Genomic DNA, 27,240 nt, shown 5'->3' on the forward strand with positions numbered 1-27,240 from the left:
GTGAAGATTCCAACTGCCTGGACAGAGGGCCAGGTAGGGGATTAGAGGTACCTGGCTTTGGGTGAGACTTGAGTAGGTGCAGAAATCCCAGAATAAGAATGGTTCTAAAAAACAACAAGAATGGTCCTCAGGTCTGCGACTCCTTCTGGCTCTTTTTGCCCCCACCCCACAGCTCGGTTAACAGTTGCTCTTATTATTAAAAACAAAACAAAAAGAACTCCACCCCCACACCCGCAAACCTAAATACACCACATTCACTTTAAATCTTAACATTTTGATATATAAAAACCTCTGTAGTGCCAAATTAAATAAATATTTGAAATAATGATTTTCATATGAAACCTTGCTTATTCCAGTCAGCATAGTATAGTTCTGTTTTTTCCTTGTCTTGATAAATATTTCTGTTGAGGATGCGGCTTGTTGTTAGCCTTCATCTTTAGATATATTCTAGGATGGGATGGTAATGCTGTCATATTTTCACTACTTTGCTTCTTCCATTTTACTACCATGGAAGAATTTCAGACTACCATGAAAGAATGGTCACTTCTGCAGGAGAATCCCATAAAATCATAGCAAAAAGAGTATCAGTAACAAGTGCTGAAAGTAATGGTGACATTTCTTTCAGACTACAATGTTACGTTGAGGTTCTTTATTTTTTCTCTCCTCTCTGTTTGCTTTCCTACCTATACAACTTAGAAAATGAGCTGAGAAAAGTGCATGGTTTTCATAAGGATGAAAACATCTATTAGAATTGAAAGTGAGTGAGACATTCCATTTTTGGAGAAAGCAAATGTATGTGGCTAGTTGGTTTAGTAATGAAAATTGGCTTTACAATTTTTTTCATTCAACTCTATAAGCTGAGTGAACTAAATATGTAAAATGAAGTCTTTGACAGAAATATATTTGAGGCATCACCTACTGAGATAGCCAAAATAAAAAATAAAAACAAGTGTTGCGAAAGACATGGACAAATTGGAATCCTCATTTGTTGCTGATAGGAATGTCTAATGGTGCAGCCACTTCAGAAAACAGTATATCAGTTCCTCAATGTTGAAAATTAAGTCAACAGTATTTAAAAGCAACCTTAAATGGTGTTAAAAATATATAGTAACAGAAACTCTCATTTATTGCTCCCAGGAATGAAATATGCTACAGCCATTTTGGGAAACAGCTTGGCAGTTTCTTACAAATATGCATAGACTTACCATACAAGTCATCAATCCTATTTCTAGATATTCATCCAAGGACATCAAAAACCTGTATTCTCTCAAAATTCTGTAAACAAATGTTTAGAGTAGTTTTCTTAATAATTACCAAAAATTGTATATTCTTCAAGTAATAAATAAATAAACTGTGATATATCCATGCGATGGAATATTACTTTAAAAAAAGAAAAGAAACAAGCTATTTACTTACACAAAAGCCCTGGATAAAACTTAAATGTGTCTTACTAGCTGAAGAAAGCCAGGCAAAATAATTATGTAGAGATTGTACAATTCCATTTGTATGATATTTGAAAAAAGGCAAGACTATAGTGATGGAAAACATACCAGTGGTTTCTACATGTTAGGAGAAGACAGCGTGGTCAACTATAATGGGGATACGCAGAAGGATTTTTAGTGTGGTAAACTTTTCTATGAGTTACTGGAGTGGTGGATACAACATTCTATGCACTTGTCAAAATTCATAGACTTGTACATTGTAGAGAGTGAACTTTAATGAATGCAAATAAAAAAATATGATCTAGAGTGTTAGGGAATCTTATTATGTAATGTAGCCTCTGACAAATAAGCCTAACTGTATTGTAATATATAGGAAATTTTACTACAGGTGATGTGGAAATTTTACTACAGGTCATGTGGAAAAAAAAAGAGGATGACTTAAGTAACTTTGCAAAAGAGGTATTCAGTTTGTAAAATTAAAGACGAAAACAACTGTCCATAAATATAATACTCTAGTTGGTAAATTTGAATATCACACACTTATAGATGAATAATTCTTAAACTATGTGTGTTATTAGAGATAAGCAAATAATGGAAGATAATAAAAAGTTTCTCACTGTCAGGAAAATAAGTTACAAATAAGCAAGAGCAGAATGAACTCTGTGGTGCTAGACTAAGAGTCTGAGATATCCGTATGAACTCATATTAAGTTCAATATACACATAGGTTGATATGGAAATAATTACAGATATGTATATAATATGTGTTCATTTTCTATTGCTACTGTAGCAACTTGTCACAAATTTAGCTACTTGAAATAACACAATTTTGTGTTCAAAAACAATCCTGTACGTCAGAAATTCAGGTTGGCTCTCCTGGTTTCTTGCTCTGGATTTTATAAACTTTTTTTGGCTGGGTTTTCATTACAAGGCTCTAGGAAGAATTTACTTCTAATCTCGTTTAGGCTTTTGGCAGGATTCAGTTCCTTGCAATTATAGGACTGAGCTACCTGCTTTTGGCTAGCTGTTAACAAACCCCTGAAGGTCCTCTCAGGTTTGTAGATTCCTATATCCGAGAGCCAGCAATGATGCATTGAATTCTTAGAATTGGAATCTCTCTGATTTTCATTTCTACTCCATCTGTTTTCCGCTTTCAGCCAGAGAAAATTCTCTGCTGTTAAGGACTCATTTGATTAAGTTGGGCCAAACTAGATAATACAGGATAAACTCCCTAATTAAATACTGTGATATAATTATATCTGCAAAGTCTCTTTTGCCATGTAGCACCAGTATTTACAAGTTCTGGGGAATAGGATATGGACATCTTTGGTGGGCCATTATTCTGCCTACTCAAACAGGATTTGGATACACACAAATATTTTCAAGCTCTGTTCATAAGAGGGCAGAGAAGCAGTGACTTATAAATAAATAAGTGGGGGTGGGGGAAAGGACAAAATTTGTAGAGGAATTCCAAATAATGTGTGTAGATACATTCCTCTACTAGAAGTGGAGCTTAATTGACTGTTTGAATGTAGTGATAAATAGATTCTGAGTATTCAAATTATTATTCACCATGATTTAGAAATATTAGATTTGAAAGACCCAAAAGGAAAATATGCTCTTCTGTTTTGACACCTTTCTGTAAAGAAGATTTGCAGTGTGTTCTGCACTGACCTAAACCACAAGGGCATTTTGTCACCACTTCCCCAAGATCTGTCTTCATGTAACAGCATCAAGCTCTGAGGACCTTGTCTTTCAAAATTAAAATCCTGATACCATGTATCACCCCACATAGAGGCTGAAATGTCTTCTTGACTAAATCAAGTTTTCATCTATATTCACAGTATCAGTGTCTCTACGTCCTGCTGTTCTTGGACAGGTTTTTCAGGTTTTGTTTATGCAAATGTCCTCTGTTTCTCTCCAGGACTTTTAAGGCCTGCTTACTTAGCTACTAGTATTTGCTCATGGTGGTGACTGATTAAAATCTATGGTGGAAAGATTTCATTACAGGTTTTCAATATTCTTTGAAAATTGGAACATGTTATGGATATACTCTATTCTTCTTTCTATTAGGAAGCCTTTGAAATATTTGGAGCAGTTTAACTTCAATTCACCTTTCTGTTGACAATGATTGTAAAATATGCAACTACATATTCCCTATGTTATGCAGAGTTCTGGGTGCTGAAATGACCAATAATCTATAGTTACATATATTCTCATGTACATATCGTGTCATTTTAGTCACTAATTTTTAATATTTCAAAATATACCAATCCTTCTTTTAAAAATTTAAAAATAATTTTTAAATTGCTTATGAATTTGTAAATGTCCCTATTAATAATAGCAGCAAATTACAATTTATGCATTTGAAAATATTTCCATGAGTTCTTGGGATCATTGTAAAAGGTAGGCTAATGTCTGTGTGGTGCTATTTCCCACTTTCAATGGTGAAAACCGCTACTCTTGTATCAACCTAATAGATAACTTCTTACATAGTGCAGAACTAGTTTGAAAACAACAGAATAATTCACACGATAACATTACGTATGAATTAGCTGATGCATTTGTTTTAAAGTATACCTTTTTTGCATTTGTTCCTCCATCTACTTATCTATTCTTCTAACATAGTTCTGTTGCATAAATTTTAAGTAAATTTTACTCTTTTTATATTTTGTTTCTATAATTTAATTTTTTAGAAGATAAAAGGACATATGGAGATATGGCCAAAATTAAATAGCTAAGTTACCCAATCACAAATAGGTAAATTTTAGGACTTTTGTGTATTAAATTCCTACAGATCTCTGTTATTGATTATTAATTGATGTAGGCACTGAATAGGCCACACTCAATGTGAAGACTAAGGTAAGAATTTTAATGTTATTGCAATAAAGTTAGTGCGATATAAGTTCTATAAATATTATAGTATATAATACAAATCTTTACCAGTTGAAACTAATCCTAGGGGAGGATTGATGTATGGCTGAGATTAGGTTTTATTTTCCTTAAGGAGTCCAAATTAGATCAGTGGATGTAATCATCCTTAATAAGAAAATTGTCTTCTTAAAGTTATAATTGAAAAGCGTGTTTCAAGAGGGAACATTTTAATTAAAATTTTAATAAAAGAAATTGGAAGCTACAGAGTTTAATTCACAGTAATAAGTTATTCTAGAGTTATTTTAAACTAATAAGTAACCTGGGATTATTTTTCTAAAGACGTTCCAAAAACTTTTGTCAATTTAGCTTTAAATATATTTTATTATTCTACAATAAAATAATGAATTAATTCATTAAAACTAAAACAATGGCAAGTATCAGCTTGTCTTCTAATACTGAAACTTAGGACATTCCCATTACTATATGATTTTTCTATTACTCCCAAGCTAAAAAGTTTCAATAGAAAATAGAAGTATGGGATACCTCCTGAGAAACAAATGGTCCACTGAATTTTAATAAAATACATCTTTATTTATTAAGGCTACTACTTAATCCTCATTATGATGTATCTAATTGTGGCTTGCATTATGCAAAGCATATTTATAATTTAAACAATTATATTAGTTGATTAACTTTTGATACAGTCAAAATATTTGCCTGATACTATTTCTTGGCGTTTCATCTGTTATAGCATGTTGAGGATAACACTGCAATAGAGAAAGGGCATAGATGGGAAAGGAGACAGCTGTAGTTTGCATAAGCTCTAAGCTAAAAGAAACACAGATTATGAAAATGTGTCTTTGTATCTCCAACATTAACTAGGGGAATTGGGACAGTTATTGGATAAATTCACTACAGGTGACAAGAATAATTGACCAACTAGTTTAATCGAAATATATGGAAGACTATATACATTCCAAAAATACGGCCCAACATCACTGATTTCTGTATAAGATGAAGACCTGTAAAATAGATTCTAGTTCTCAGTCTCTTACCTAGTTTTGGAAATTCCAGTGTGAGACAGGGAATGATATGGAGCTCCTTTTAGTAACAACCAAAACCTATGCGAGGCCCATGGGAGCCTAAGGTTTTTGAATTCTTGCATTTCCTGGGAGGTAGAAAGTGGCCTTCAGTGGAAGTCCAAAAACCAAGAAGAGAGATTGAGTTGCTGTAGGGGATATTTGTTGCACTGTTTCTCCCTCCATTGTATGCAGTTGAAATCAAGCCTATTCATGAGTGTGATCAGGATGGACTTAACTGGAGCAGCAGTTGGAAAGGGTATGCCTTGTAAACTGTGATGGACTAAGTCCTGGGCAGTATTGAAATGTTGATGTTATAATTCAGTGAAATAAAGTGTCAAGAAAAAAAGAAAAAAAGTGAAAAGACAAAAGAGAAGAAAGGAAAACTAAAAAAGTGAAAAGATCAATAAAATAAGAGAGGAAAGAGAAAGAAACTTGAAATGTCATTTCGATCTCTCTTACTTTGTCACTTCAAAATCTCCTTCTTTTATTGTTCCAGTTGTAGAGTTCTATCGAGGTGATACTGGAGCCAGGCTGGAGTGAAAACCCAAGAACAATAATTATGCTTAAGTCTGGTAGGCTCTAGCTCTCAGCTGATAATCTAGGAAATAAGCTATTGAAGTACATGTACTATCATGTTCCCTAGAGGACAGACAATACCTATGCTGTAAATGGGAATAGGGAGCAGGAAATCATGCACTATATTGTCGGAGGCTCTTCCAATGTATATTTTCCTCCAATTTCAACACACACACATAAAGGAAGTTAGTACTTCAGGCTTGGCTCACCCCGCAGATTGGTAGTAATGACAATAAAGATATTTATAACGAGAAAAATTCAACATGTCTGAGGAGCTTCAGTATTATGAGTGAAAGCTAGCAGATAGCAAAATATATCTAGGGAAGCCAAATTCATAGCTTAACACAAGATTTAAACAAATGGAAAAAGTCTTACAGAAATAATTACAATGGAAATACGAAGGACAATGAAGCCATTATAAAGCATAGCCACTTCAATATATTAGATACAAAAAAAAAGTTGAAATATGTAACTCAAAGGGATAGATTGCATCATAAAATAAAAGCTTTAAAATAATGAATGAGTGGTCAGATAATTTGTGGAGGAATTCTTGCATAAGACACCAGAAGAGGGCCAAGAGGAAATGAGTGAGGACAAAGTTAAGGTGTGAGGAAATTAAAATCTGTAACAATACTAATATCTATCACAGAGAAGTCATAAAAGGAGAAAAAATATAAAATGAAGATGATTAAGGTTTTAACAAATTACATCCTATAATAGAATAAAAAATCAGATCTCAGGTTCAAAGTGTTCATAACATGATATGCAGAATAGCCAATATTTGAAACAAATTCACACTCTAGAAGCACTACAATGAATTTTAGGAACATTAACACCAAGAACATATATTTTTCTTAAGTTTCCAGGGTAGAAAAGCAGATCACTGCAAGGGAAAAGATTCAGATTGAGATCCCACAACAGGGTGACTATAGTCAATAACTTAATTTTACATTTTAGAATAACCATTATAAAAGACTATGATTGTATTGTTCATAACACAAATGATAAATGCTTGAGACTATGACACTCTATTCTCCATGATGTGATTATTTCACATTGCATACCTGTATCAAAACATTCAAAACATCACATGTACCCCACAAATATACACACTTACTATATACTCACAAAAATTAAAAATTAAAAAAATTAAATTAAATACAAAAATGTCCACAATTAGCAAAAACAATTTTTAACCTAAACTTTTATATCTAGATAATGTATAATTTAAATGGGAGAGTTAATTAAAAGTATTTTCAATCATAAAGAATATGAGAATTTTTGTCTCACTGAGAGATAAAAGAAGTTTCTTAAAAAAATAAATAAAAACAAAGACCAACTCTGGGTGACTTTATTCAAATAGGAGGAAATTGAAGTGCAGAACAAATCAATAAGTTTAGAAAACGAAGCATGACTAAAAACTCTAGTAGAATTAATTGTCCAAATAAGTAATCATCACAATTTTTAGGGTATTCATTGTTGTTTTAAATCATAATTTGATTTTTATAATATTGTCTTATAGTTTTGTCAATATATAAAAGCACTGTTTATGTTGATAGGTTGATCTTAAATATGTCTTCCTTGCTGAGGTTTCCTACGAATGTAAGAAGAATCTTGAAATAATGAATGTACAAATGACTTAAGTAATTGCTTAATGTCAAAATAATTAGATTTCTCTTTCCTTCTTATCTTTGTACTTATTGTCATATATCTTAATTTGAATTGTTTTGGACAAGGAATCAACAATATTTCAAACACTTGAAGTGATATTAGGCATTGATATGGTTTGGCTCTCCCAAATTCTGGGAATTGTATCTCCCAGAATTCCCATGTGTTATGGGAGGGACCCAGGGGGAGGTAATTGAGTCATGGGCGCCAGTGTTTTCTGTGCTGTTCTCATGATAGTGAATAAGTCTCATGAGATCTGATGGGTTTATCGGGGGTTTCCGCTTTTGCTTCTTCTTCATTTTCTGTTGCTGCCATGATGTAAGAAGCACCTTTCACCTCCCACCATAATTCTGAGGACTCCCCAGCCCTGTGGAACTTTATGTCCAATTAAACCTCTTTTTATTCCCAGTCTTGGGTGCGTTCTTTATCAGCAGGGTGAAAATGGACTAATACAATAAACTGGTACCAGAAGTGGGGCATTGCGGAAAAGATACCTGAAAATGTGGAAGCAGCTTTGGAACTGGGTAACAGGCAAAGGTTGGAACAGTTTGGAGGGTTCAGGAGAAGACAGGAAAATGTGGGAAAGTTTGGGACTTCTTAGAGACTTGCTGAATGGCTTTGACCAAAATGCTGATAGCAATATGGACAATAAGGTCCAGTCTGAGATGGTCTCAGATGGAGATGAGGAACTAGTTTGGAACTGGAGTAAAGGTGACTCTTGTTATGTTTTAGCAAAGAAACTAGTGGCATTTTGCCCCTGCTCTAGAGGTCTGTGGAACTTTGAACTTAAGAGAGATGATTTAGGATATCTGGTAGAAGAAATTTCTAAGCAGTAAAGCATTCAAGATGTGACTTGGGTACTGCTGAAGGAATTCAGTTTTAAAAGGGAAATGAACCAAAAAAGTTCAGAAATTTCCATCCTGACAATGCAATAGAAAAGAAAAAAACATTTTCTGGGAAGAAATTCAAGTCAGCTGCAAAAATTTGCATATGTAGCAAGGAGACTAATGTTAATCCCCAAGACCATGGGGAAAATGTCAATAGGCCACCTCAGAGAGCTTCCTAGCAGTACTCCCCATTACAGGCCCAGAGACCCAGGAGGAAAAAGTGGTCCAGGCCCAGGGTCCCCATGCTGTGTGCAGCTTAGGGACTTGGCACCCTGTGTCCCAGCTGCTCCAAGTTTGGCTGAAAGGGGCCAACATACAGTTCAGGCTGTGGCTTCAGAGGATGGAAGCTCCAAGCCTTGGCAACTTCCATGTGGTGTTGAGACTGCGGGTGCACAGAAATCAAGAATTGAGGTTTGGGAACCTCCGCCAAGATTTCAGAAGATGTATGAAAACACCTGGATGACTAGACGAAAGTTTGCTGCAGGGGCAGGGCCCTCATGAAGAACCTCTGCTAGCACAGTGCAGAAGGGAAATGTGGGGTCGGATCCCCCACACAGCGTTCCCAGTGGCGTGCTGCCTAGTGGAACTGTGAGAAGAGGGCCATCATCCTCCAGACCCCAGAATGGTAGATCCACCAACAGCATGAACCATGTGCTTAGAAAAGTCACAGACACTCAATGACAGCCTGTGAAAGCAGCCAGGTGGGTGGCTGTATGTACCCTGCAAAACCACAGGGCAGAGCTCCCCAAGACCATGGGAACCCACCTCTTGCATCAGAGTAACCTAGATATGAGACCTGGAGTAAAAGGAGATCATTTTGTAGCTTTAAAGTTTGACTGCCCCGCTGGATTTCGAACTTGCATGGGCCCTGTAATCCCTTTGTTTTGGTCAGTTCCTTCCATTTGGAATGGCTGTATTTACCCAATAACTGGACCCCCATTGTATCTAGGAAAGAACTAGCTTGCTTTTGATTTTACAGGCTCTTAGGCAGAAGGGACTTGCCTTGTCTCAGTTGAGACTTTGGACTGTGGACTTGTGGGTTATGCTAAAATGAGTTAAGACTGTGGGCTGGGTGCAGTGGCTCACGCCTGTAATCCCAGCACTTTGGGAGGCCTAGGTGAGTGGATCTCCTGAGCTTAGGAGCTCAAGACCAGCCTGGGCAACAGGGTGAAACCCCATCTCTGCTAAAATACAAATAGCCAAGTGTGGCAGCATGCTCCTGTAGTCCCAGCTTCTCGAGAGGCCGAGGCAGGAGAATTGCTTGAACACAGGAGGCAGAGTTGCAGTGAGCCAAGATCATGGCACTGCACTCCAGCCTGGGCAACAGAGCAAGACTCTGCCTCCAAAAAAAAAAAAAAAAAAAAAAAAAAAGACTGGGGGACTATTGGGAAGGCATGGTTGGTTTTGGAATGTGAGGACATGAGATTTGGAGGGGCCAGGGGTGGAGTGATATGGTTTGGCTGTGTCTCCACCAAATCTCAACTTGAATTGTATTTCCCAGAATTCCTACCTGTTGTCAGGGGGACCCACGGGGAGGTAGCTGAATCATGGGGGCTGTTCTTTCCCATGCTATTCTCACAATAGTAAATAAGTCTTATGGGATCTGATGGATTTATCAAGGATTTCCACTTTTGCTTCTTCCTCATTTTCTCTTGCTGCTGACACATAAGATGTGTCCTTCGCCTCCCACTGTGATTCTGAGGCCTCCCCAGCCATGTGGAACTGTAAGTCCAATTAAACCACTTTTTCTTCCCAATCTTGGGTATGTCTTTATCAGCAGCATGAAAATGGACTAGTACAGGCTTATTTCAGACGCACTTTGTTTTTTCCAAATTTTAAGTTCTCTGAAATCAGGATGCTCCTGGCATTGAAGTGAGTTACAGATATGAATAGAATCTACTATTCATTCTAGTAGAAGACAGAAAATTTTGTTCAATTTGTCTTAGTTTCACTTTTCTGTTGGCAGTATATGTAAAATATACCTTTCATTATCCTATGTACAGAATTCTGGGTGCTGAAATGACCAATAATGTATATTAATAAATAAATTTAATCAATTATTTTAGGAACAAAACAGACGAATACTTTAGTAAATATGAATACTTACTTTTTATGAAACAATTAATATCCCATTTAAAGCTATTAATGTAAAGTTCTAAAAAACTTTTGCATCCTAAAAATTTTCTTTTTTTTTTTTATTTAGCACCTTAGGATTTATTTTAGATTGCCATTGATAGCTCATTAGTCTTTTTAAAGCATCATTTCTTCCTTGGTTCTGTCTTTTTTTAAGCTTTTATTTTAGGTTCAAGAGTGCATGTGCAGGTTTGTTATACAGGTAAATTGCATGTCATGGGGTTTTGCTGTACAGATTATTTTATCACCGAGGTAATAAGCATAATGCCCAATAGGTGGTTTTTCATTCCTCACCCTCTTCCCACCCTCCACCCTTAAGTAGGCCCCAGTGTTTGTTGTTCCCTTCTTTGTTCCATGAGTACTCAATGTTTAGATCCCACTTCTAAGTGAGAGCCTGCAGTATTTGTTTTTCTGTTCCTGTATTAGTTTGCTTAGGATAATGGCCTCCAGCTCCATCCATGTTGCGATAAAGGCAGCTAGAAAGAAGGGGCAGGTCACCTACACAGGGACTTTATACTAACAGCAGAACCTTCAGCAGAAACCCTACAAGCCAGAAGAGATTGGATGCCTAGTCAGCATTCTTAAAAAAAGAAGTTCCAAGCAAGAATTTCACATCCAGACAAACCAAGCTTCTTAAGCAAAGGAGAAATAAGATCCTTTTCAGGCAAGCAAATGTTAAGAAAATTTGTTACCACCATATTTGCCTTACAAGAGGTCCTTAAAAATTGAAAAATAACTTTCTATATGCCTGCATAATTGTCTTGCAATAGACAGGAATCTTATTTTCCTGTTTGACTTTTTATTCTTACAGAGCTCAAAACTTTCAGTAGGACAGCTGGGTGCAGTGGCTCACACCTGTAATCCCAGGTGGGTGGATCACGAGGTCAGGAGATTGAGACCATCCTGCTAACATGGTGAAACTCCGTTTCTACTAAAAATACAAAAAAAATAGCTGGGCGTGGTGGCGGGCACCTGTAGTCCCAGTTACTGGGGAGGCTGAGGCAGGAGAATGGCATGAACCTGGGAGGCAGAGCTTGTAGTGAGTCGAGATCTTGCCACTGCACTCCAGTCTGGGTGATGGAACGAGACTCCATCTCAAACAAACAAACAAACAAACAAAACAAAACAAAAAAACTGTCAGTAGGACATAAAAGATTATGACTAGGGCAACCAATTACTGAGTTTTCATTAAACAAATCTTTTCATTAGTCTAGGGATAATGTTTAATTACAATTGTTATATATCCAATAGCGGTCTCCCTAATAAAAACCATGTTTTATAATTTTTAATAATTTCATAATGTTTACATGCATAAACATTTTATGTTTTATAATTAATTATATTTAATTGATTAATTTTCAAGGTCTTTAAAGTTTTGCAGTGTAATCTACCATGTGGTTTATCTATAATAATATGTTGAAAATAACACTGCCACAGAGAAGGGGTAGAGGCTGCAGATGAGAGGGTTGTAGTCTGTTTCTTCCCTCTGACAGTGATCCTGGCATATGCCCTGAGATTCCTGTGCTGCTGAAACACTCCACGATTGAAAGGCTGTGGTCATAAAGAGGGGAGTGGGAAGTATTAGTTTGTCTCACATTTCTGAGATATGTGAGCTATGTACCATATTAATCACATTTGGATTCTGGTATGGGTTGGCTGTGTCCCCAACCAAATCTCATCTTGAATTATAGCTCCCATAATTCCCATATGTCATGGCAGGGGACCCAGTGGGAGGTAACTGAATCATGGGGATGGTTCTTTCCTGTGTTGTTCTCAATGACAGTGAATAAGTCTCACGAGATCTGATGGTTTCATAAAGGGGAGTTCCCCTGCACAGGCTCTTTTTGCCTACCGCCATGCAAGAGGTGACTTTGCTCCTCCTTTGCCTTCCACCATGATTGTGAGGTGTTCCTGGCCATGTGGAACTTTGAGCCATTTAAACCTCTTTCCTTTATAAGTTACCCAGTCTCAGGTATGTTTTTATTAGCAGTGTGAAAACACACTAATACACGTTCTCACAAATTATTTTAATTTTTGAAGCAACTTGAATCTCTTTCTTATAAGGGATATAATTTGTACCCAGATCGATCAAAGAAATCACTGTCTATGGGCAGCTATAGCTTTACAAAATGTATTTCTTAAATAATAAGACTTGAAAATTAAAATTACTCTTTGATCCATGGGTTGCAGAATTGATATTGCGTTAGCAGGCATGAAAATAGTATTAAACTCCTTGGACAACTACATCACAACTCTTGGGTGACCAGTTGCATTGTCAATGACCAGTAACATTTTGAAAGCAATATTATTTTGTCAGCATTTAATCTCAACAGTGGGCATAAAATATTCAGAAAAACATGCTGTAAAAAAATGTTCTGGGCTGGATGCGATGGTTCATGCCTGTAATCCCAGCACTTTGGGAGGCCAAGACAGGTGAATCATGAGGTCAGGAGTTCCAGACCAGCCTGGCCAACATGGTGAAACCCTGTCTCTACTAAAAATACAAAAATTAGCCAGGCATGGTGACAAGTGCCTGTAATCCCAGCTACTCAGAAGGCTGAGGCAGAAGAATTGTTGGAACCCAGGAGGTGGAAGTTGCAGTGAGCTGAGATCATGCCACTGCACTCCAGCTGGGCGACAGAGCAAAACTGTGTCTCAAAAAAAAAAAAAAATGTTCCGGAAAATAGCTGATTAGAAGCAGCTGTGGTCTGCAGCTCTCATGGAGAAGAATGAAAATGGCGAGTGAATTCTATACCTTCAACTGAGGTAACCAGGTTAACCAGGTTCTCACTTTGGGACTGACTAGGTGGTCCGCATGACCCACAGAGAGTGAGGAAAGGCAGGTGGGGTGATGGCCCACCTAGGAGTGTCGTGGAATCAGGGGAACCCCCACCCCCAGCTAAGGGAGGTGGTGAGTGATTGTGTGACCTGGGCCAGGAAACCACATGTTTCTCATGGATCTTGCAGCCTGCAGATGAAGAGATCCCCTTGTGAGCCAATACCACCAGGGCATTAGGTTCAAAGCACAGAGCTGTGCAGACTCTTGGAGGTCACTCAGGCACACACAGAGACCCAGGAATTTTTGCATACTCGGGCCCTGGGAATTCTGGTGAGGCAGATCTGTCCATTCTCCTAGGAAAGGGGCTGAAGTCTGGGAGCCAAGTGGCATTGTTCAGCAGGCCTTGCTCCCAAGTTAAGACCCACTGGCTTGGAATTCCAGCTGGCCAGAAGCAGCAGGCTGGACACTCTATGAGATGTTCAAGTTCACTGGAGGAGGGTCGGCTGCTATCTCTGCAACCTGAGTTTGCTGTTTTAGTCTGCCGGCTCCAGGGAGTCCGGGTGGTCCAGACCAGGAGCAATTCCCCAGAGCAGAGGACAGCTCTGTGGCAGATCATGGCCAGACTGCTTTTTTTTTTTTTTTTTTTTTTTTTTTAATGGAGTCTCACTCTGTTGCCCAGGCTGGAGTGCAGTGGCACTATTTTGTCTCACTGCAACTTCTGCCTCCCAGGTTCAAGCAATTCTTCTGCTTCAGCCTCCTGAGTAACTGGGACTCAAGGTGTCCTCCACCACACCCAGCTAATTTTTGTATTTTTAATAGAGATGGGGTTTCACCATATTGGCCAGGCTGGTCTTGAACTCCTGACTTTGTGATCCGCCGACCTCAGGCTCCCAAAGTGCTGGGATTACAGGCATGAGCCACAGCATCTGGCCCAGACTGCTTCTTTAAGTGAGACCCCAATCCATCCCTCCTCAATGCGCGGGGCCTCCCTTCAAGAATTTTAGTGACTCTCGCCAAGGTTTCATGGACAGAACTCTGGTCTTTCTGGGTGGAGTCCCTCAGGGGAGGGGTGGCCATCATCTTTGCAGTTCAGTGACTTACGCTTTCCTGCCTGCTGGATCTGGAGAGTTCAGGAGGTCTGGAGGAGGGGGCTTTCCCCCCAGTGCAGCATACCTACTCCACCAACGGGCAGCCAGACTGCTTCTTTAAGCGGGTCCCTGATCCCATTCCTCCTGACTGACTGAGACCTCCCAATAGGGATCTCCAGGCACTTCCTGTAATAGCATTTGGGGGCAGCATCAGGTCGGTGCCCTTTGAGATGGAGCTCTAAGAGGAAGGAGCAGGCTGCCATCTCTACTATTTTGCAGCTTCACTGGTAATACCTCCAAGCGCAGGGGGTACCTAGGTGATTAAAGTCTGGAGTGGACCGCCAGCCAACCACAGCAGCCCTACAGAAGAGGGGTCTGACTGCTGAAAGAAAAACAAACAAATAGAAATCAACAACAATAGCAGCATCAACAAAAAAGACCCCACAAAAACCCCATTCAAAGGTCAGCAACCTTAAAGATCAAAGACAGATAAGATCACAAAGATGAGAAAGAATCAATATAAAAATGCTGAAAATTCAAAAAGCCAGAGCCCCTCTTCTCCTCCAAATGATCACGACACCTCTTCATCAAGGGCACAAAACTAGGCTGAGACTGAGATGGCTGAATTGACAGGAGTAGGCTTCAGAAAGTGGGTAATAATGAACTTCACTGAGCTAAAGGAGCATGTTCTAACCCAATGGAAAGAAGCTAATAATCATGATAAAACGTTACAGGAGATGATAACCAAAATAGCCAGTTTAGAGAGGAATATAAATGACCTGATGGAGCTGAAAAACACAACAAGAAAACTTCACAGTGAAATCACAAGTATCAACAGCCAAATATGCCAGGTGGAGGAAAGAATCTCAGTGCTTGAAGACTATCTTTCTGAAATAAGACAAGCAGAAAAGAATAGAGAAAAAAGAATGAAAAGATATGAACAAAACCTCTGAGAAATATGTGATTATGTGGAAAACAAATGAACAAACAAACAAACAAACCTATGACTGATTGGGGTAACTGAAAGAGACGGGAGAGCAGAACCAAGTTGGAAAACATACTTCAGGATGTCATCCGGGAGGACTTCAACCTAGCAAGACAGGCTAACATTCAAATTCAGGAAATCCAGAGAAGTCCATTAAGATACTCCACGAGATCAACCCCAAGACATCTAATTCTCAGATTCTCCAAGGTTGAAATGAAAGAAAAAATGTTAAGGCGGACAAAAAGAAAGGCTAGGTCACCTACAAATGGAAACCCATCAGACTAACAGTGGACCTCTCAGCAGAAACTCTGTAAGCCAGAAGAGATTGGGGCCAATATTCAACATTCTTAAATAAAAGAATGTCCAACCCAGAATTTCGTATCTGGCCAAACTAAGCTTCATAGGTGAAGGAGAAATAAGATTGTCTTCAGACAAGCAAATGCTGATGAAATTCATCACCATCAGGCCTGCCTTTTAAGAGCTCCTGAAGGAATCACTAAATATGGAAAGGAAAAACTGTTACCATCCACCACAAAAACACACTGAAGTACAAGCAGTTCTCATGTCTCAGCCTCCCAAGAAGCTGAGATTACAAGTGTGTACCACCATACCTGGATAATTTTTGTATTTTCTATAGAGATGGGGTTTCACCATGTTGTCCAGATTGGTCTTGAACTCCTTGCCTCAAGCAATCTGCCCACCCTAGCCTCCAAAAGTACTGGGATTATAGGTGTGAGCCACCACGGCCTGCCAGCATTAATTATCTTAGATCTGGATAACTTGCTGCAGCTTCTCCATCAACATTTGCTCTTTCACTTTGTACTTTTGCTTTATGAAGATGGCTTCTTTCCTTAAACCTCCTGGAGCAACTTCTGCTAACTTCAAACTTTTCTTCTGCAACTTCCTCCCCTCTCTCAGTCTTCATAAAATCGAAGAGGGTTAGGGCCTTGCTCTGTATTAGGCTTTGCTTAAGGAAATGTGGCTGGTTTGATCTGTCCAGACTACTAAAACTTTTTCCATGTTTTGCTTTTATATTATTCATGTGTTCATTAGAGTAGCACTTTTAATTTTCTTCAATAACTTTTATTTGCATTCACAACTTGATAACCGGCACAAGAGGTTTAACTTTTGACCTGTCTTAGCTGTCAACCTGCCTTCCTCACTAAGCTTACTCAGTTTAGCCTTTTGATATAAAGTGAGAGACTTGCAACTCTTCCTCGCATTTGAATACTTAGAGAACATTGGAGGGTTATGACTTGGCCTAATTTTAATATTGTTCTGTAGAAATAGGGAGGTCCAAGGAGAGGACGACATATAGCAACTGCCTATTGTTGGAGCAGTCAGAACACACACAACATATATTAATTAAATTTGCCATCTTATATGGGTGTGGTCCATGGCACCCCAAAACTATTACAATAGTGACATCAGGGATCACTGGTCACTGTAACAAGTATAATAATAATGAAAAAGTTGAAAATATTTTGAGAATTACAGTATTGTGAGAATGTGGCACAGAGATGTGAAGGGAGCACATACTATTGGGAAATAGTCCTTAGAGACTTATTTGATGCAGGGCTGCCAAAATCTTTAATTTGTAAAAAAAAAAAAAAAAAATGCAGTATCTGTACAACACAATAAAGTGAAGTGCAGTAAACAAGGTATGCTTGTATTTGTACACTTATGCTCATAGCAGCATAATTTGCAATAGCCAAAGGTGAAAACAACCCAAATGTTCATTGACAGCCGAATGTATAAACCAAACGTGCTATATACACACAGTGGAATATTATTCATCCTTCAAAATAAATGGCGTTCCAACACATTACAACATGGATGAACACAGATTGAAGATATTATGTTGAGGGAAATAAGCCCGTTACAAAAGGACAAACACTATATGAGTACACTTATATGAGGTACCTAGAGTATCAAATTGATAGAAACAAAAAGCGAAATGTGGTCTCCAGGAGCTGAGGAAAGGGAAAATGAACAGTTATTGTTTAATTTGCACAGTCTCAGTTGACAAAGATGAAAAAGCTCTGTAGACAGTGAGATGGTTGCAAAATAATATCAATGTACTTTATGTTCCTGATCACTAATGCTACATAATTAAAAAATGATAAATGGTAAATATTATAGGAATTCCGCTATTGGAAAAGAGGCAGAAGCTGTTGTTTTTATTATTTACATACATTACAAATGTAACTTAAAAATGAGATTGATTTTGTGGCTTCTTGAGAAACCAAATGAAGAAAAATGGAACTAAGGGATGTCAATGATAAACACAGCCAAACATTAGTTAAATTGTTGAGAAAATACTTGAGTCAGTAATGACTATTGCAGTACGGAAAAGAATCCAGTGTGAACTCAAGTCAACTTAGATTCATACAGAGTGACTGGCATTATAAAGGGAGGATGAGGAAATAGGGAGCGGGTGAGTGGAAGCTCAATAGTGCCAGAGAAAGAAAACAAATTTAAAAGTGGGGAGTTTGTCCATGGAAAACACACCTGGGTTTGCTAACTGGCACTAACTGGCACTTGTGGGAATTAGGCTACACTTTTCCCACAGACACTGTGACACAGGGGCCCTAATCTTCAGGTGTTGGCTGAAACAAACTTTTGATGATCTTGAGTTTTTTCAGGAATGCACTTTAAGAAAGCCTAATATCATCCTACGGATGCAGCCTTAAACTGTTTGAAATGATTGAAGTGTGTTTTCAAGTCTTTATAGGCCAAAATTGGCAGGTATATTTAAGAAATAGGCTCCTCTGAGCCAGGCTAGAGTTTGGTAAAATAGAATCTTTTTTAGAGGTTAAGCATCTTCTATAAGTCATATATTAAGGGAATTACACTTCATTGGGATCTGAATTATAAGAGGAATTCAGTAGGTCAAGTGTAAGTTTGTAATAAGCCAGTAGAATGATTACAGTTTTTTCACATTTTCTTTTTTTGGTCACACATGCTTACAGTCACTTAAAAATACATGTATTTGCCAACACACAGGCTTACCTTTTTATAAAGGTTACCTGCTATATCTTTATCTGAGGATGTCCATTCCCCACTCTGAAAAATTTTAGACTCATTGTACCAACCTTCAAATACATTTGATCATGAGACAGGATAAGATGAAAATTGTATATTTCCTCAACAGACATTTACTCTCTGAAAAAGGGAAACAGGGCTGGGTCACACTCTACAAGAATATTTTTCTCATTTTTATTTTACAAATGCTTCTCTGATCATCTAGGCAACATCTAGAGAGGGTAAACTCCGTTATATCCCTGTTGGCAATCTTCTTTCTTTCTCATTGATAAATGAGTATGTGGTGCCCAGGTTCAGTGATAAGTTGACAGCAGGAGATGATAAACAAGTTTTGAAATCAGATCAGCTAACCTTTCAGTCTCTGCCTCTTTCAAGCTAATGGAGATAAGTGAAACCAAATCAGAGAAGCTTAAGAATTGTAACAGGGTCCATGGCTACTCTAAAGCCATTGTATTCATTATGTAAGGACCATGAGATAAGCATCTGTTCTATTTAACCATCCACCACCTATGGTGTGGGCTTTTCATCCAGCATGGTATTCAGGAATGATCCTCCTTTCTCTGGGCCAGGGAAGATTCAAATTGTCAACTTATTGAACCCAGTCCCACACTGTTTCCCAGGGCCACAATTTTTCAGTCCAATACTCACCCACCACTCCACCTCCTCCCACATCTCAAGTACTTTTTGGTAGAGTGGCCATGTCTTCCAGTTCAGAGTGTCCCAAGGTATGTGAAAACTAAATCCAGGAAGTCTACCTAATGATGAACTTGCCTTTCTCTACACAGTATTTGAGTTTCTTCTCTGAAAAACACCCTGCTACTTACACCAAGGAAATTAATGCAGCTAAGGAAAACACACGACGGTGTATTCATCTCCTGTCTTTACAACAACCACCAACAGTAGCCAATTCAGCTTATAGTGTTGCTTCTCTGTGATAGGCAATGTAAGTATTCAAAAGGCTATTCAGATTTCTGTCCCATTTTAGGAGAATATGAATTTAAGTAATTCAAAAGCCTAACATTCTGTCACAAGGGATTGTGAAGAGAAGACAAGGAAGAGAAAGAAAGTTAAAAAAAAGAACTTTAATTTCCTGCCCTACCTGTTCATCCTCTATCTCTGGTAGTTCCCATCCTCAATGGGGTAGTGAGCTTTAGAAATATCTAGATAGGTATGGGAGCAGCTAGAAAATTGGGAGTACTTGTATGCTTTCCTCAGAGAATAAGGAGTAAGCAAACTTTGAGGGAAGCCTTGAGTTAACGGTTTTACAATGTGTCCTTGGTAAATAAATCAAACTGCTAGAGCCCATGTCCTTTAATATGGCTTGGGTTAATAACTTTTCAGTTACCGTAGAAATGGCACACAAAATTGCTAAGGGTGCTCAAGAGTAAACAAGAGGTAGAGAAAATCCAAGAGAAGAGTATTTTACTTTAATTTGCAAAAACAAATTTTAAAAAGTATTGTACTGCATTAGACCAAATTTGCTACACTGAATTCAAATTTATTTTATTTTTTTCAAAATGTTTTTTCTTCACTATTTAGCAAAAAGACTAGCGAGGAAAGTTAGCTCAATTCACAGAAAATAAACAAATTAATATTTTCCCTACACTTTTCAGTGAAATGGTAGCCATTTGGTGATCTGCAGAGTCAGGTTGGTAAGGCTGTGTTGAGCTGTGTCCACAGTGGAAAGGTTAGCCACCACCACCTATTACTGATGAAAAACACCAGCCAGTCCTCTTAGTTCCTGCACCCAATGTTGCTTTCTAAATTCCTTTAAGAGCTACTTTTACTTGCTGTGTATTTTTAAGGTGGATGTGTGATGAAATAAGGTCATATATGTGTCTATATACAAGTAGTACACTTGAAAAATAAAAAAAAAAATTTGATGAGTTACAAATGCTAAAGCATACAGTATGGTGAAATCCTTTTGTCATAAGAGTTTTGGAGAACATCTAAAAGAGCTTAGTTTTATTCAGTTATGCTACTGAAAATTAATTTGTCAATGATATTGCTCAAAAATTACCAATAATCTGTAGATATAGAAGTTCCATTAGTACTTTTTATTATTTTATAATGAAATATTCTTGTCGATACTCTTAATATCTAATAATAAAATACTAATGGCTTTTCTGAAAACTAGCAGTGAACCTAATTTACATGGTTGTTATATTGCCATGAGATGGGCTCACCTTTGATCCCTTAAAAATGTTCTTATGGGTAGATGAGAAGAATTGCATATGGACAATTCCTAAAGCTAAAGAAATCCTAGTGCTAATATACTGTGGGTAGCTGACATAACTGCATTGAGTGGAAACCATCTAAGCATCTAGCTGCCTGTTCAGTCATTATTGCATTGCTCAAATATTCTATAATTTTTAGAGCTTTGATTCCCTTATCCTTGGTGACCTGAATTTGGAATCTATAAATGTGAATATTCAAATTAAATAATAATGATAATTTTTAAAACCCTGTGTATTAGGCCACATTTCATTGTCAAGTATGGGTACAAATGTAAATACAGACTGCATGATGTTACTTACTCTTGCCGTGAAATTAACAACCCCTGGAGAGTTTTGAGCCCAAAGATGGGCCATATATGAACCCACTGCATATCCCTACTTGCAATTTTCCATTCCTGTTCTTTGATCTGTATTAGTTTACACTACTTTGACATCATTCTGGCCTTTTGTGCAGCATCTTTACTCCAGTTCTATAGAGGAAGAGTAAATATCAAACACATGATCTTATTAAAATTTCCATGATGAGTCTAGATTATTTTTTACAATCACATCTAGCAATATCCTCAACTTATAAGCTAAAAATTTAAATAATGAAATTACTCTTGAATATTATGGTAGAAAAAATAAAACCCAGTTCCTTAAATTCACAAATTCAAAAGCTGATAACATTCAGATTAGCCTCTCTTTCTGATGTAGTAAACACTTAAGGAAATGTTTTCAGTAGATCTACCAAGATAGAAATCCATCACATCATTTATTTGTAGTTTTACCTCTGACATGTTATTTTATCTATTGATATCTCAGTTTTTTGACTCATAATTCATATTTAAACATTTGTTCAAAAGGCATAATGTGATAATCAATGCCATATAATTATTATATGACAAATCCTATACTATGTGCTGAATTAATAAATGGTAACTATAATTGGAAAGAAGTATAGTATTGGGCATCTATATTTAAAATTGTGAATAATAAAAATTGATAGGTAACACAACACACTAGAATCTGTTTCTAATTCTGCAAATGGTGTTTCTTACTTTTTCCTCACAGCAACTCCAAAATGGAGGTACTATTGTTATCTCCATTTACAAATTAGGAAACTGAGGTACAGATATGCTCTCGCGTACTTGTCAGCAGTAGTTGTTCTACAAATAAGGTGAAAAGTAAAACCTCTTTATCATTAGGTATTGGATAAATAATCTCCCTAAGACTGTTTCATCCTTTGATTCTCTACATTGATTTAAAGGACTGCCACTATATTCACATGCAAAACATTAACAAAAAAAGTGTGAACATTGTTTTTTCAATAGGATTTTATGTAAGTTATTTAGCTTCTCATTAGAATAATTTTAGAATGACAACCTAATTTAGAATTTCAGTATTTTCTCTTTTAGTGGAAGAAGTCTTAACTATATGTGTGTGCTGCCATCTGATGATAACTTTCTAGGACTACATTTCATGTTAATGAATTTACTAAACTACAAGATGAGTGAAATAATTCATTAGCCTAACACTGTGTAAAAACATGGTTGTCAGCTTTTATTTTTTTCATGCAAGAAAAGACACACTTGTTACAGCCTGTGTCTAAGGAACAGAGATACAACACCACATTCAGTTTTCCCAGCAGAGGGAATATTATCACACTTACTAATAAAGATAACTTGCCTATTATTGAATACATATACTTAGAACAGGAACTTACCTAGTTAAATCCCAACTGACTGCTTGTTGTGGATGCTGTGCATCATCATTCTGAAGGGCTTATTCGCCCAGCAGCTGGGAGTCCTACCCCAAAGCAGCTCTACTGTCTGCCCTTTCTGAAAATTGCCGTAATCCCTTTGCTGGGCAAGCCAACTTCGAGAGCCGGTAGACATACATTTCAGGCTACCTTTCTCCAGTTCAGGACAACTCAGAAGAGCTTTCCTAGTTTTATAGCTTCCCATGGGATTAGCTAAGGCTTGTGTTGTGACTATATCACAGACCAGTTTCTTCTTGTGCTTAACCTTGCTCCTTGACAGGTACATTGTAAAAATAAATCTGTAGATTGCCCCCTAATAAACATTCTGCATGCTAATCTCCATCTCAGAGTATGCTTATTACATCCAGGGTAACCTCCCTGTAACACTAATTATATCCAGTTTGTACTTCAGACCACTTTGAGAAAACTGTCTAGGATATTACCTCTGACTACTGTTGGTAAAATACTTCTGTTTTATGATACATCCAGGAATAAAGTCACAAATGGGTACTCATAGTTGCTGCACCAAAGCTATGAATTCCAGCTTTAATAAGTGATTTTATTTAATCAGGTTGTCACTTTAGGTGATGACTTCTTTTTCTGTTTTCGAAAATCTCTGCAGGCAGTTATGTTTGGCCCTTCATTCTAACTGTAATTCTTTCAGGTTCACCCCACACATCCCATGCATTGGTTATAAAACAGTTTATTCTATATTCTCATATTTTCTTTGAAATGTCAATCAGTTTTAGTGATAAATTTAATTTATAATCTTGTTACTATTTCATAATTTTGTACCTTGGTACTTGAATACATGCATTCTTATAATATTTTCTAATGTCTCCTTTGTGCTCATCTTAACTCCCCAGTAATAAGGTTTCTAAAATCTTATTTTTAGACAAAAAAAGAGAAACCTTACTTTTAAATGAGCTAGTGTAAGGCTATGATTTTTATTTATTCTTCAATCGTTTTAGTACTAACTAGGAACATTCATTTGCTCTTCTGGCAACCAAGGAGTTTGGACCCTTTTTGTCCTAAGGAAGAAAAGTGGCTAAGAGCAGAATACCTGGAGCTGGCCCACTTCCACTGGAATATGGACTCCAGTGCTTATAACTTTGGATAAGGTACTTAATTTTTCTGAATGTCAGTGTCATTATCTGTAAAATGGAGACGGTGGTATTATCTACCTCACAGGATTATTGGAAGAATTGAATGAGTCAATGTAAGAAGGTACTAGAAAATTGCCTGTCAATAAGCACCATATGCATGTTAGCTAAAATCCTTCCAACAGGAGAATGCTTATGATAGCTATTGATTTGTATTGTTTTGTTCAAATGACTTTTTGAATTCTAAGATGACCAAGATTAAAATGTTGTCCTTATGTAATTTGCATGAAGAAGTTGTTCATTAGAATCACCCTGCGGGGCCTGCACTATTTTCTAACCCTTGTTGCTCTAGGCCAGACCAGGGTTCAAGAAGCAGGTTGAGAGTGCTCATAAACCTGAGTGATACTGCTGGCCAATGAATGTGAAACTAATTACCTCATGTGCCTGACTTTCCTAAATTGGTCTTGTGGAAGAACGTAGGTTTAGAGTGCAAAGACAGTTTCTCTCAGCATTTATGGAATGCAATGAAACTAGAGAGTAAATTTACCAACATTTGTTTATCTGACAACATCAACAGGCTAAATATCTGTATATCTTAAATCTCAGACGAGTGTCTTAGCCTCTGGAATACTGCCCAATGAGGAAACCTATGAAATGTATGGATAACTTGTTAATCAATATTTGCCACATGTGCTGGCAGCATCAGTATCAGTTGGGAGCTTATGGTGACCTCCATGTCAGACCTCCTGAATCAGAATATCAGAGAAGGGGGCCCAGGCAAGTGTGCTTTACTAAGTTCTTCAGAAGATTCTTAAAGACACTGAAGTTTGAGAAGCACTGTCTTAGGGTACATAAGCATGAAGCTAGACTAGCAGAAACTCTACATTGACTAACTGTATGATGGTGAGAAAGTTGCTTACCTCTTTTTAGCTTCTCTTTCTTCTTCTGTATCATATGTTTGTTGTGAAGATCAAACTTTTAGTACATTGCAAGTGCATGGAACTTAACGAAAACTCAGTAGACATTATTATTGTTATTGCCAATATTGATGTTGCTGATTTTTAGGTCTTACCATCTACAGCATGTTGCTGGCTGGTGAAATGACTCCTCTCCTGAGGGTGTAATATGCATTAACAATTTCTTCTTGTACATTTGGTGATTCAATGTTTGTTATTTAAGTGGTGAAATTGTTCACTACATTTATTAAATATTTAAATGGTAAATACTACAACTGCAAGGAAACAATGGATAAAAACTAAAAACACTACATATCAAGGCACCAGTTGAGATTGCTTTTAACAATTTTAGAATCCATGGTAGTAAATATACTGTAAATGTATGTGCAGGTATATAGTTTTCCATAGCTGCACCTTATCTAAGTTATAAACATATACATTTTGCATAAATTCCTTATATATGGTTTTTAAAAGCAAATTAATGAGAGGGCAGAGAATTGGTGCTCATTACGTCTAACCTCAGAAGCAGGAGACAGATTAATTTACTTAGTCTGTTCCATTTTTAGAAGCAATGAACTTTTTTGAAAAAGTTTAAATAATCAAACTTCAGCTAAATTTTTAGAGTCATCCAGATAAAGGGAGACAAAGGAAGATGAAGACTCGTGAAATCAGCTGGCATTTCTCTTAGGCTGATTTATTTAACATGTAGTTCAACCTCCACAGTATTCTATTTCTTTCAAGTTGATTTACAGAATAATTTTGTGTTTTACAATTAACGGCATCTTCTATTAGATGAAATACTTTAATATATTGATATTAATTCCTAGGTTACCATGCTTCATCTGCCAATGCATTGAAAACTTTGAATATAAATTAATTCAACCACTGTAGAAGATGGTGTGGTGATTCCTCAAAGACCTAGAGGCAGAAATACCATTTGATCCAGCAATCCAATTACTGTGTATACACCCAAAGACATATAAACCATTCTATTACAAAGATACTTGCGTGCATATGTTCATTGCAGCATTATTCACAATAGCAAAGACATGGAGTCAACCCAAATGCCTATCAATGATAAAGAATATGTGGTACATATACACCATGGAATACCATGCACCCATAAAAAGGAACAAGATCATGTTCCTTTGCAGGGACATGGATGGAGCTGGAAGGCATTATCCTAAGCAAAATAACAAAGAAATGGAAAACCAAACACCCCATGTCTTCACTTCTAAGTGGGAGCTAAACAATGAGAACACATGGACACAAGGAAAGGAACAACACACACTGGGGCCTGTTGGGGGTAGGGGGAGAGAGAGCATTAGGAAAAGCAGCTAATACATGCTGGGCTTAAAGCATAGGTGATGGGTTGATCGGTGCAGCAAACCACCATGACACATGTGCACCTATGTAACAAATCTGCACATCTTGCACATGTACCCCAGAACTTAAAATAAAAATAAAAATGTAAAAAACCTCAAGAAAAAAAGAAAATGTGATTTCTCATTGTAATATTGGAAATGTAAGTTAATAGATGGTAAATAACAGTATGTTTACATCATTAGAAGCAAGTTTTATGACTGATAAATGTTTGTATGAAACAAAATTCTAGCCAGTCTATGGAGGTTGAGGAGACTTCCCTGCTACTTTCACCAATTTTACCCAGCTTGTCTTTCACAGGTATGAATCTTGATGACACCATATGACCCCACAACTAGGTCAACCTGAAATGTGTGTTTTATTGAAGCAAGTTTTTGCCTATGTTTACTGTAGAGATAATTTTATAGCCTCCTATATCCTGCTGTTGCTCTTGGGCAGGTTTCCCAGGTTTTGTTGGTGAAGATGTCCTCTGATTGATTCTCTAGCAATCCTTTGATGACTGCTAGCTTAGGCCAATTTTCCTAGTGTGATGATTAAACTACAGGTAAGAAGATATCAATACAGACTGTTAAATTCAGAAGAAATTCAAAGCAGTTTGAAATCAACTTTGAAATATGACACAAGTAATAATCTATTATTTATTCTATTAAGAAAATATTGAGAATTTAATGAAATTCAATTCACCTTTCTCTTGACAATATATGTAAAATATGCATTTTATTAGGCTTGTACAGAGACAAGATGAAAAGATATACAATCATTTATATTTCTCTAAGCAAATTTAATCACCCGTTTCACGAACAAAACGATGAATTATTCACTCATTTGATATTAATACATACATTTTATGAAGCAACGGTCTTCATTTTGAAACTACCCATGAACTACCAAGTTTGTATCGTAAAAAATTTCTGTGAAATTTTAGGATTGTTCTTAAAGGTAAAAAAGTGGCAGTGCAATTCTATTTACTCATTATTCAATGCAGAACAGCTTTTTTTTAAATTAAGAGATTCTTATTCTATCACATCGTGGAAAGATAAGTAATGCATACATTTTAACATACCTTCTTTATTATTCTATTGGTTTCTATATCTATTTAGCTACTCTTTAACATATTACTGTTACATAAATATTAAGATAATTTAATTTTGTTTAATTTTTGTTTCTCCAATATGGACATTTGTTGTTTCCTAAGTGACTGCAAAGTGCGTTAGATAATCATGGGGACAAAGTTAAATGGCTAAACCACTCAAATCACAAGG

At 37.0% G+C, this 27,240-nt stretch overlaps 1 long non-coding RNA gene across 1 annotated transcript; it reads left to right on the top strand.

Moving 5' to 3' along the window:
• Window positions 1-25,562, top strand: LOC126952031 (uncharacterized). The gene is made up of 4 exons (XR_007724770.1): window positions 1-33; window positions 19,344-19,501; window positions 23,508-23,657; window positions 25,423-25,562. It is a non-coding gene; the product is annotated as an uncharacterized LOC126952031 (long non-coding RNA).
• The last annotated feature ends 1,678 nt before the right edge of the window (window positions 25,563-27,240 follow it).

Source organism: Macaca thibetana, chromosome 4, assembly GCF_024542745.1.
Source record: "Macaca thibetana thibetana isolate TM-01 chromosome 4, ASM2454274v1, whole genome shotgun sequence".
In the NCBI taxonomy this organism is placed as follows: Eukaryota; Metazoa; Chordata; class Mammalia; order Primates; family Cercopithecidae; genus Macaca; species Macaca thibetana.